The sequence below is a fragment of the Abramis brama genome (genome assembly GCF_963993115.1).
Source record: "Abramis brama genome assembly, chromosome: 7".
Lineage (NCBI taxonomy): Eukaryota > Metazoa > Chordata > Actinopteri > Cypriniformes > Leuciscidae > Abramis > Abramis brama.
The window spans coordinates 15518002-15528924 of NC_139969.1; positions in this window are offsets into that span (position 1 = coordinate 15518002).

Here is a 10923-nt window from a genome sequence, read left to right on the forward strand (position 1 = left end):
CATTGTACAAACTTTAACTTTAACAACATTCCCAGAATATGCTCAAAATGTTGCAAGTGGAATGTTCTTCTTTTGTTATCATGAAACATTGGGACAATGTTATATTGATATCATTGTACAAACTTTAACTTTAGCAACATTCCCAAAATATGCTCAAAATGTTGCAAGTAAAATGTTCTAATTGTGTTAACTCGTCACATTAGAAGAACGTTTTATAAAGAACAATAAACATCTCATCTCTCAATGATATCCTCAAAACATTCTACAAATGTGACAGAGAGAACGTTCTTCTTTTGTTATGACAAAACATTAAGACAACGTTATTTTGAGATCATTGTACAAACTTTAACTTTAACAACATTCCCAGAATATGCTCAAAATGTTGCAAGTGGAATGTTCTTCTTTTGTTATCATGAAACATTGGGACAATGTTATATTGATATCATTGTACAAACTTTAACTTTAGCAACATTCCCAAAATATGCTCAAAATGTTGCAAGTAAAATGTTCTAATTGTGTTAACTCGTCACATTAGAAGAACGTTTTATAAAGAACAATAAACATCTCATCTCTCAATGATATCCTCAAAACATTCTACAAATGTGACAGAGAGAACGTTCTTCTTTTGTTATGACAAAACATTAAGACAACGTTATTTTGAGATCATTGTACAAACTTTAACTTAAACAACATTCCCAAAATATGCTCAAAATGTTGCAAATAAAATGTTATAATTTTGTTAACTCGTCACATTAAAAGAACGTTTTATAAAGAACAATAAACATCTCATCTCTCAATGATATCCTCAAAACATTTTCCTAATGTGACAGAGAGAATGTTCCTCTTTTGTTTTTATGAAACATTGGGACAATGTTATTTTGAGATCATTGTACAAACTTTAACTTTAACAACATTCCCAAAATATGCTCAAAATGTTGCAGGTAAAATGTTCTAATTGTGTTAACTCGTCACATTAGAAGAACGTTTTATAAAGAACAATAAACATCTCATCTCTCAATGATATCCTCAAAACATTTTCCTAACGTGACAGAGAGAACATTCTTCTTTTGTTATGACAAAACATTAAGACAACGTTATTTTGAGATCATTGTACAAACTTTATCTTTAACAACATTCCCAAAATATGCTCAAAATGTTGCAAGTAAAATGTTCTAATTGTGTTAACTCGTCACATTAGAAGAACGTTTTATAAAGAACATTCAACATATCATCTCTCAATGATATCCTCAAAATATTCTACAAATGTGACAGAGAGAATGTTCTTCTTTTGTTTTTATGAAACATTGGGACAATGTTATATTGAGATCATTGTACAAACTTTAACTTTAACAACATTCCCAAAATATTCTCAAAATGTTGCAAATAAAATGTTATAATTTTGTTAACTCGTCACATTAAAATAACGTTTTATAAAGAACATTCAACATCTCATCTTTCAATGATATCCTCAAAACGTTTTCCTAACGTGACAGAGAGAACGTTCTTCTTTCGTTATAATGAAACATAGGGACAATGATATTTTGAGATCATAGTACAACTTGTTATTTCAGAAACATTCCCAAAACATCTTTTGAATGTTGCAGTTAAAATGTTATATCTTAGTTTTCATATAACGTTATAGGAACATTTTTTAAAATGAGAAAACATCCTTAAAATGTTCAGTAAACATTACATTCAAATGTTTTCTTTAGAACATTAACCAAACTTGTAGGGAATGTTAGCGAAAGTTCTGAGAACGTTCCCTGCTAGCTGGGACTTCAACTAACTCCATACCTTTACCGGTACATTCAGCGCTCAAATGGCCTTCCTGAATATATACTGATGAGATACAAATTTGGATCAAGCAGCAGCTCTAAATTTGATAACAGATTTGATGCCAGATTGGACTCAAATTCAGTTCCACTGACAATCCAGGATGTGTGTGTGCATAGGCGCCGATTTATGTTTTCCTCCGTGGGTGCTCATGGGCGCAAAAAAAAAGTAGTCAAAAGATTTTTGCATTTCAGAACCTTAGGAAGTGGACAACGGCCGACACGAACACACACACCTATTTACTTGATAATACAGCCGCAAAGTAGGCTATCTTTCAACTCAGGACAGCACCACTTCTCACAAATACAGACAGGATTGAAGAGAAAAGTTTAACTGACACGTAACCGCGATCAGCTTCTTGGGAAATTAAGAAAAAATGTCACACAAGTCCTGCACGGGTCCGATTTATTTTGTAAATCCGCACCCGCCCGTACCCGCAGTGCTTAAAACCGCATCCGACCCGTTTTGCGACAGCAGCACTAATTTAAATCCGCACCCGACCCGACCCGCTTAAAATAGAACCGACCACCCGACCCGCAACCGAAATAAAATCAGTTCAGACTATCACATTATAGACACACTTACAAAAATGTTATTGTAGATCATACAGAAGTTATCACACGACCATTAACACAAGGACAACTTCAACCGAAGCTGTCAAAAGGCTGGTACATGAAGAACATGGCTAACGTTACCACAAAACTGAGTACGTAGCCTAATAACGTTTTACCAGTCGAACAGACGCGGCTACAACACTATGGGCCCTATTTTAACGATCTGAAACGCAAGTGTCAAAGCGCAAAGCGCAAGTAACTTTGTGGGCGGGTCTTGGCGCTGTTGCTATTTTCCCAGCGCGATAAATGACTCTTGCGCCAGGCGCAAATCTAAAATGGGTTGGTCTGAAGTAGCTTCATTATTCATCGGTGTGGTTTGGGCGTATTGTGAAATAAACCAATCAGAGCGACATCTCACATTCCCTTTAAGAGCAGGCGCGCTTTGTTCTAAAGCGGATTCCTATTATAACGGCGGATTTGCCAGGCGCGTGCCAGGAGCGGTTCACAGCCAAGGAGAGCAACGCTCTCGTCAGGGACGTTGGGGATGGAGAAACCCACCCAAATTAACTTCGGTTAAAAAGGCGTATGATAATTTGGGTAAATGTGTAAGCTAGATGTATGCTTTTATAATAAATTGTCTATCTATCTATCTATCTATCTATCTATCTATCTATCTATCTATCGTAATAATATATGATTTGCAAAAATGAAAACTGCTGCTTCTGTGTAGATGAGAGAATCAAAGTGTATGCGCGTTGTGCACACGCTACATTGATTATGGCCAAGCATGCACCCTTAAAATAGCTTATGAATAACATGCGCAACGCGCCACTGACTTTAAACTATTTTTTCCTGGTTAGTGGCGCAATTGTTTTCTAAACCTGCAAAATAGCATGAAGGAACGTTTGCGCCGGAACACGCCTCCTTTTTTGCGCTGAACCGCCCAGGGAGCGCAAGTTCATTCCCTAGTTTAGCGACGTGCTTTTGTGGAGCGAAAAGCGCGCTTTGCGCGGGTGCAAAATAGGAATGATACATGCGTCGGTGTACAAAGTCAATTGCGCTGGGTGCAAGATAGGGCCCTATATGCCACGCAATTTCGTCTAGCCTATCTGCGTGCTTCCTCAGCGATGAAGTTCCACATTTGCGGCTATCCAACACGAAAATGCATGCAGCAAAGCCTTTCACAACATTGTTTTCTTCACTTTTGTCGACAACTTCCATCTCCACTAGCTATTCTTTTCTTCAACTCCTCAGCATCCATCTCGACGACTGCAAGCAGATCGCGCGTGCGGTTATGGTGACTTTTTAAAAGTGAAAGTAGGTAACGTTATAGAGACTCCTGGGAGGGCGTGGGCACAAATAAATTGATGTGAATTTTAAATTATTTTATTAACTTGAAATACATGCATATTTTTGTTGATGTGTTCCTAAAAATGTGCATATATTTTTACGTTTGCACGTGATTGTTTTAAACCCGTGTTTAGACCCGTGTCCGACCCGACCCGCACCCGTTTGAGCAAAATTTGCGCGGTACCCGAACCCGTGCAGGACAGGACTCTGTCACACAAGTCCACACAGTAAAAATTAGATTTGTTGACTCACCATTGCGGTTAATTCTTAAGGAGGATATACTGTCTATGGGAGGAACCATAGACAGTAAAAGAAATGGACACAGCGACCCCATTGGATTCAACGGAGACAAAGTGAAGCCCATTAGAAACTCTTACTTCCTGGGGGTCCAGCGTACTGCGCAGACTCAAGCTGAGCTTGACGACGTAGATGTGACGTGAGCAAACCGTCTGTCTTCTAGTAGCTGTGCCAAGAGAAATCTGAATCATTCCCTTCCGAAACTTGCAGAGACGGAGAGCGTGAGTAGGAGGTGTCCATGAGCGAGGAGCAGGAAAAACTTTTAGTAGGTGTTCTGATTAATTACTTTGTCATTTTGCCTCCAGGTCCTCCCGATTGCGCGCGAGCTTCTCCTCCGGTCCATACGGTAATTTCTTACTGTGCGACAGAGAGTCGCGTGGCTGTGACGCAATCGTTAGCCTACTTTTACAAAAACTGCTTCTACAGGGCCATAACATAAGCTACAAGGTAATGGAGCATTTTATACATTGTCGTGTTTCTTTAGAAATAAATAATGGACAAATGGAGTCTTTAAACGCCTCAGATGTGAAGTTATTCGCTGTCAAAGTGACGCCAAAATGAATGGGAGTCAATGGGATGCTAACTGCAGGTGGGGTTCCGTTAGCCAATGGCGGCGTCCGGGGGTACCTTCAAAATAATACAAATCCCTGCACCCTTGGGAGGAACGTGTCTCTGCGTACAGAGCGGGGTCACTAAAGAGGCGTTTTCATCCGAGAAACGCTGTGATTGGTGGATAGGATATGGAGCAGGCGACTGACAGCGAAATAACCAATCACAGTGTGACAGACGCTTCACATATCACCATCACCAACTGCAATGTTTAATGGCAGTCTGGCACACGTGGGTGCTCGGTATTTTCCGTGGGTGCTCGAGCCCCGGAGCACCCACGGTATCGGCGCCTATGTGTGTGTGTGTGTCCAACACTATCTCACAACCAATTTGTACGAATTTATACGATTTGTCTAAACCCCAGTGATGGGTAGGTTTAGGGGGCGAGGCCAGGGGTAGGTCATTCATACGAATTGGGAAACTCGTGAAATATGTACGATTTATCAAAAATCGTACGAATTCATAGGAGTGAGGTCGTATGAATTGGTACAAATTAGCCACCTCGTAAAATACGTATGAATTGCCGTGAGATCGGGCTGGTGTGTCTGACTCTGCTGTGCTCTGCAGCCCACTGTGAAACACCTCCAAATATTACACAAAACATTTACAACTTTATACGTAACTACTGTATTTATGTCAATTATCTGCTAAACAAAACAGTTTTTACAAATCAGGCCAGTCATTCTGTACTACTGGATTTTATGTGTAAAAATTTGATTCATTTACAGACTGTCACTACAACAAACTCACTGATCTGCAATCAACTTTCTGCTTTTAAAGCCAGTCAAAATAAATCCTATACAGAGATACTTGAAATTCACACTTTAATTTATTGATACCTCCTTTGACCGTGAAACCCAATGGTCCTCATAGAGTAATACCTCTCATGAGACTGAAATGCTCTAGAAGAGGAGGAGTAAACAGCAGCTCTAAAAAGATGATATAGGAAATGCTTGTTTCAGCAAACCTGCACTTTTCTCCTGACTAGTAAAGCATCATGTTGACATTTGCCGTAGTCCTGTTAATAGAATATCTCCTAATGACTTTTAGAGGTAAGATTTAGAATAATTGTTACTTTAAAGAGGTTTCCCTGTATGTAATGCAGAATTCTTCTTGTAAAAACTGTTCATTGCTCTCCTAATTGTTTTCAGGTGTTACTTCTGCTGAAGACATCATATTCCCCTACAATGATACAGTAATTGCTAAAGCAGATGAAAAAGTTATCCTATCTTGCAGTTACACTGGCACGGTTTACGATTTATTTTGGTACCGTCAATTCCCTGGTTCAACACTTCAGTTCCTCATAATGGAATCGTCTGGATTCATAACCCATGCTACTCCTCAGGTTCCTGGGATTACAATGACCCACAAAAAAGACATCAGACGTATGGATCTGGAGATCTCCTCTGCTTCAGTGTCATATTCTGCTCTGTACTACTGTGCTGTGCGGCCCACAGTGAAAGGAAACACTCTGACTCCATACAAAAACCAGAGTGATCTCAATAGTAAAGACACAGAACAGAACAGATCTTCTCACTCTCCTTCTATTGAAGATTTTACTAATTTGAACTCCATGCTTCGTGATCACATTATGATTCACATTATGATTCACAGTCAGGATTATAGTTCTACTTTTTACACATACTTAGATTCTTATTTCATTCAATTTAAATATGAACATCAATGTGCACGTGCACAGTCAATTGCTTTCAAATGGGCTCAAGGTATAGCTTGTTTCATGGACATTAACACGATCATTATTTTTCTGGAAAACCAAAAGTTCTGTCAGGAGTCAGGACCACTATCAACAAAGATGATTGACATTTAGCATACAGTTAGGATTGGCGGTATGGTTCTGTTCTGGGCAAGAACTCAGATATCAATAATCCAATATTTGAATGTACAACATAATTAGAGAATTTAGTCTGATTCGAAGGGGAATCAGAAGGCCAAATCCTGACTGGACGAGAGGAGGAGCTGCACTGTAAAAAGATATTGTTGGTTTAACGTAAAAAAGTAAGTTACCTGGTTGCCTTAAAATTTTGAGTTCGTTGAAATTAAAAATTTGAGTTAATACAATGAAGGAGACTGGTTTCATTAACATACACTCAAAATATTATGTTATCTGAACCACATTCAAGTTGATTTGGCAAAAGATAAAAAGTTGTGATAACAAATCATGAAAATATTTTTTTACAGATGGAGGAGGGTAATTAGCTCCTGAGAAACGTGATTGCTGTTGATAATACGGAAGGAGCTTATACATGGATGCTGTGATAGGCATAATATTCCTAGGTAGAAGTCAGCTGATGCAAGCTTGACTGACGTGACCTGCCAGAACTAACCCTACGCTTAATTATTCAGATTTATTACAGAATTTGTACTTAGACACTTCTTTTTTAATGGTTTTTGCTGTTCTTAAATGATGGTTGTTCATTTTAAGATGTTTTTTATTGCATTATTCTGAAAGATTAAAGATTTTATTTAATTTACAAAAAATTTAAGTCGATAATTAACCAGTCCACTGAGATGTATGGAACAAAGGTTATAAGTGAGACTATTTTAGTAAATTCCAGTTCAGAAATTGTTACAGTTTGAGAAAGAGTTTGAAAAGTTTGTTGTAAGGATTCAAAAGGATCATTGTTTTAATGGGAGTCCTCCTCTGCTAGACAGTGAGTGTTTGCTTTCTAAGTAACAGTTTGTTCAGCAGAGGAACTAATACATCATTCTGCAAAATGGCGCTCTGTTTTTTGGTTTTGCTCTGTATTTTTTCATGTAAGTATTCAATATTTTCATTCATATATTACATGTTTTCCATTATGTTTCATTTTATTTTTTCTTCTTGTATTGTGCTGTTTTTTTCTTCTTGACAATGGAGTGTAATATGGTTAAATCTTATCTGCAGGAGTTTTGGCAATGTCATCACACCAGTCCAAACTGAGATGTTCGGGACAGAGGGGGACAATATAACTCTGTCCTGTAACTACTCCTCAGCGGTTAGTCTACAGTGGTATCGCCAATATCATGGTTCAGCCCCTGAATTTCTTTTCATAATATTACATAGGACAGGACAAGTTTCACAAAAGTCTAAAATTGTAGATCTAGATCCCCGATATTCTGGAAAAGTGAATGAAAAGAAAACCCATGTGGATCTGGAGATCTCCTCTGCTAAAGTAACAGACTCTGCGATGTATTACTGTGCCCTGGAGCCCACAGTGACAGGAAAACAAACAAAACTTACTGTAGAATTATATCTGAGAAAGATGAAAGATTAAATTTTGTTTATAATTCTTAACAGGCAAATTATAACAACAACAAAAAAAATTATAAAAATAAATAAAATCATATATAAATAACATTATTTTTAAAGGTGCAGTGTGTGATTTTTAGCGGCATCTAGTGGTGATATTTGCGAATTGCAAACAGTCAGTCACTCAAGGCCAATCCTTCAAATTGCAAACTCGAATGAGAAGCTACGGTGGCCGACGTAGGATCGGAAGATGTCGTCGTCTGAGTCCGAAGGTGTTTCTCAATGTCAAGGATACTTCCTTGGCAGGACTGGTCCTTACAAGTCACTTCCTTCAGAGGCTAGGCGAGGCTCCTCTTTAGCATTCTACTGTCTATGGTTTTTCAACGGCTCTGGAACAGGCTAGCAAGTGCACGTCATTGCGTCATTACGTAAGTGAAAATGAAAAACAGAGCGTTGCTATGGACGCAGTTCTGTTCACTCAGGCAATATAATCGTTTTTAAATCAATAAACTCCTTTTTAATCATATTGATTCTTTGACTGTCAAGTGTGTTTAAACAGTGCGGGTCAATTTGACTCATAACATAATGGATGTAATTATTTTTGAAAACAAATGTTTGGTAACGTAAATATACTTATATTTGAAAACATATTGCCCCGTTAACGCTCCGACTCCGTTAACGTCCGACATTTTGAATTTTTTGAACAAGATAGCAAAGCTGCGCGCATAGGATTGTGGGTGATCTGAGAGCGCGAAGGCTACACATATGCATCCTTTCCTGTATATGGGATATTTTTCGAACGGAGGACTCAGTCCTTGGTGGAAATTCCGAGGATCCTCGACATTGGAACAGTCCTTCGACGGATGTCGATGACGTAGCATCCTCGAAATTCTGGCTTCCGAGGATCCTTCCTTGACATTGAGAAACGGCTCGAGTCAGCAGAGAGTAGCAAGTCAAGCAATGAGGTTTCTTTATATTATATTTTATATTAAATTATATTTACTTAATTATTCAGTAAAACCACATGTTATTGCGATTATTTTTACTTGTTCATCATTGTGTTAGTCTTTTATTCACTGACTTTACCATAGCCTGTTTCCAGTTAGTATACGATAAGAGCTATGGATAAGAGCATCAAAGCAGCTAGGTAAGGGGAAATAGCTAACGTTACGATGTCCGAGGCGTCGTTCAGACAGCATGTTTTTCTCCACGTTTGCAGAGTCAGGGACAACCTGAGTATTCTGCTGCGTCTTTTTCTGCTGTCATTCAAGTTAGTGACGAAACGTGCACTGTAGCGCTGTTTGTTCGCTGTCGGCTACGGTAGAAACATGACGTCACGATATGTCGACCTTCATAGAAGGGGGTGCCCGCGGTTATGTAGATATAAATGACTCATTCTAAGGTAATACAAACATAACGGTTCATTAAGTAAGGTCTTTATACACCACTGAAAACATAGTTATGGATTTTATATTGCATTTCTGTCAATAGATCCTCAGAAATATCACACATTGCACATTTAAGTAAATGGAGAAAATATGCTGTTCTGAGTTTCAACAGAAGGGGGCAACATAATCTCACAAGTTATGCTTAATCCACATTTTACAAGCATTTCCCTGATGTTCTCTGAAGATGACTAGAAGTGATCTGTGGTGAATGTCAAATAATAATTAATAAAGTATCCCCAAGTGAAAGTCTATAAATTTACTTTATTTGCATTAGATATATTAAATCTGTTTTAAAATATGGTTAGATGGTAAGCAAAAAAGTCCAATAGGTCAATATACTCATTGATGTCTATAAGACACAATGCTTACCATATAATTTTAAAGCAAAGACCATGTTTCATATTTCACTAACCCCACCCACATTATTAGTATACAGCAGAACTTCACTCAGTGCATCATTCATCCATCAGCTACTCATACTTTCATTCATTAAAGTGTTTTAATTAATTTAATTTAAATTAAGATAAGATTTCAAATAAATCAATTTGATAATATTATAAATTAACAGTTTCAATATTTAAAGTGGTCTTGGGTGGTTAATATGGAGGACAGACAGATACTACTCATGATACTTATCACAGTTTCAGGTAAATATACTTTTAATCACTAACTAACCCCTTAAATAATCTGTATTAGATAATGTTATATAAAAATGTAATATATTAATATATTTAAAATATTTCAGGTGGATTTGCTGATAGAATTGAACCAAGTGAAGGAAATACTAATGTCATCAGAGAAGAAGGAGAGTCTGTGACACTGAGCTGCACATATGAAACTAACAGCAATGATATTTGGCTTTACTGGTACAGACAGTATCCAAACAGAGAACCAGAATATGTACTGCTCAAAGGTGCTCGATCACAGAGTGGAAAAAATATACCAGATGGATTTCAGTCGACTACATCCCAAACATCCACTGAACTCATTATTAACAGTGTAACTCTGTCAGATTCAGCTCTATATTACTGTGCTCTAAGAGTAGCAGCACAGTGATACAAAATGCCTGAGAGGCTTTACTAAAACTCATATAAAATTAATTCTTTGAAATGCCTTTAATCAATTTGTATAAAAACACATCAAGGTTTTGTAAACCACAAACAGAGAATGTGGTAACAGCTGTGAATTTGGGAGGTAAAAAGGTTACATAAGGGTGTTTGTACATCATTTATTATGTATTTTATATGCTTCTCATGATATCTTGTTAAAGTTATCTCTTTTCTCATATAACGTTGTATGAATTCCTAAAGATTCCTAAAAAAAATTAGAAACTCACATGTATTAGCAAAATGGTATATACATTGACATTGTAATATTGACAATGAGTCAAAACGAAAAACAAAGCAAAAGCAAAGAATTAAAAGAAATAACCATACATATTATAACAGGTATGCTCATTTGATCTTTTCTTAGGTGTCTTGTAATTCAGATTCAGTGTCATGACAGGAGGAGGAGTTTAGCACAGACACTATACAGCTGTGTAAAGATGAGCTGTACAACACTGTGGAGAATCTGCTGTTCT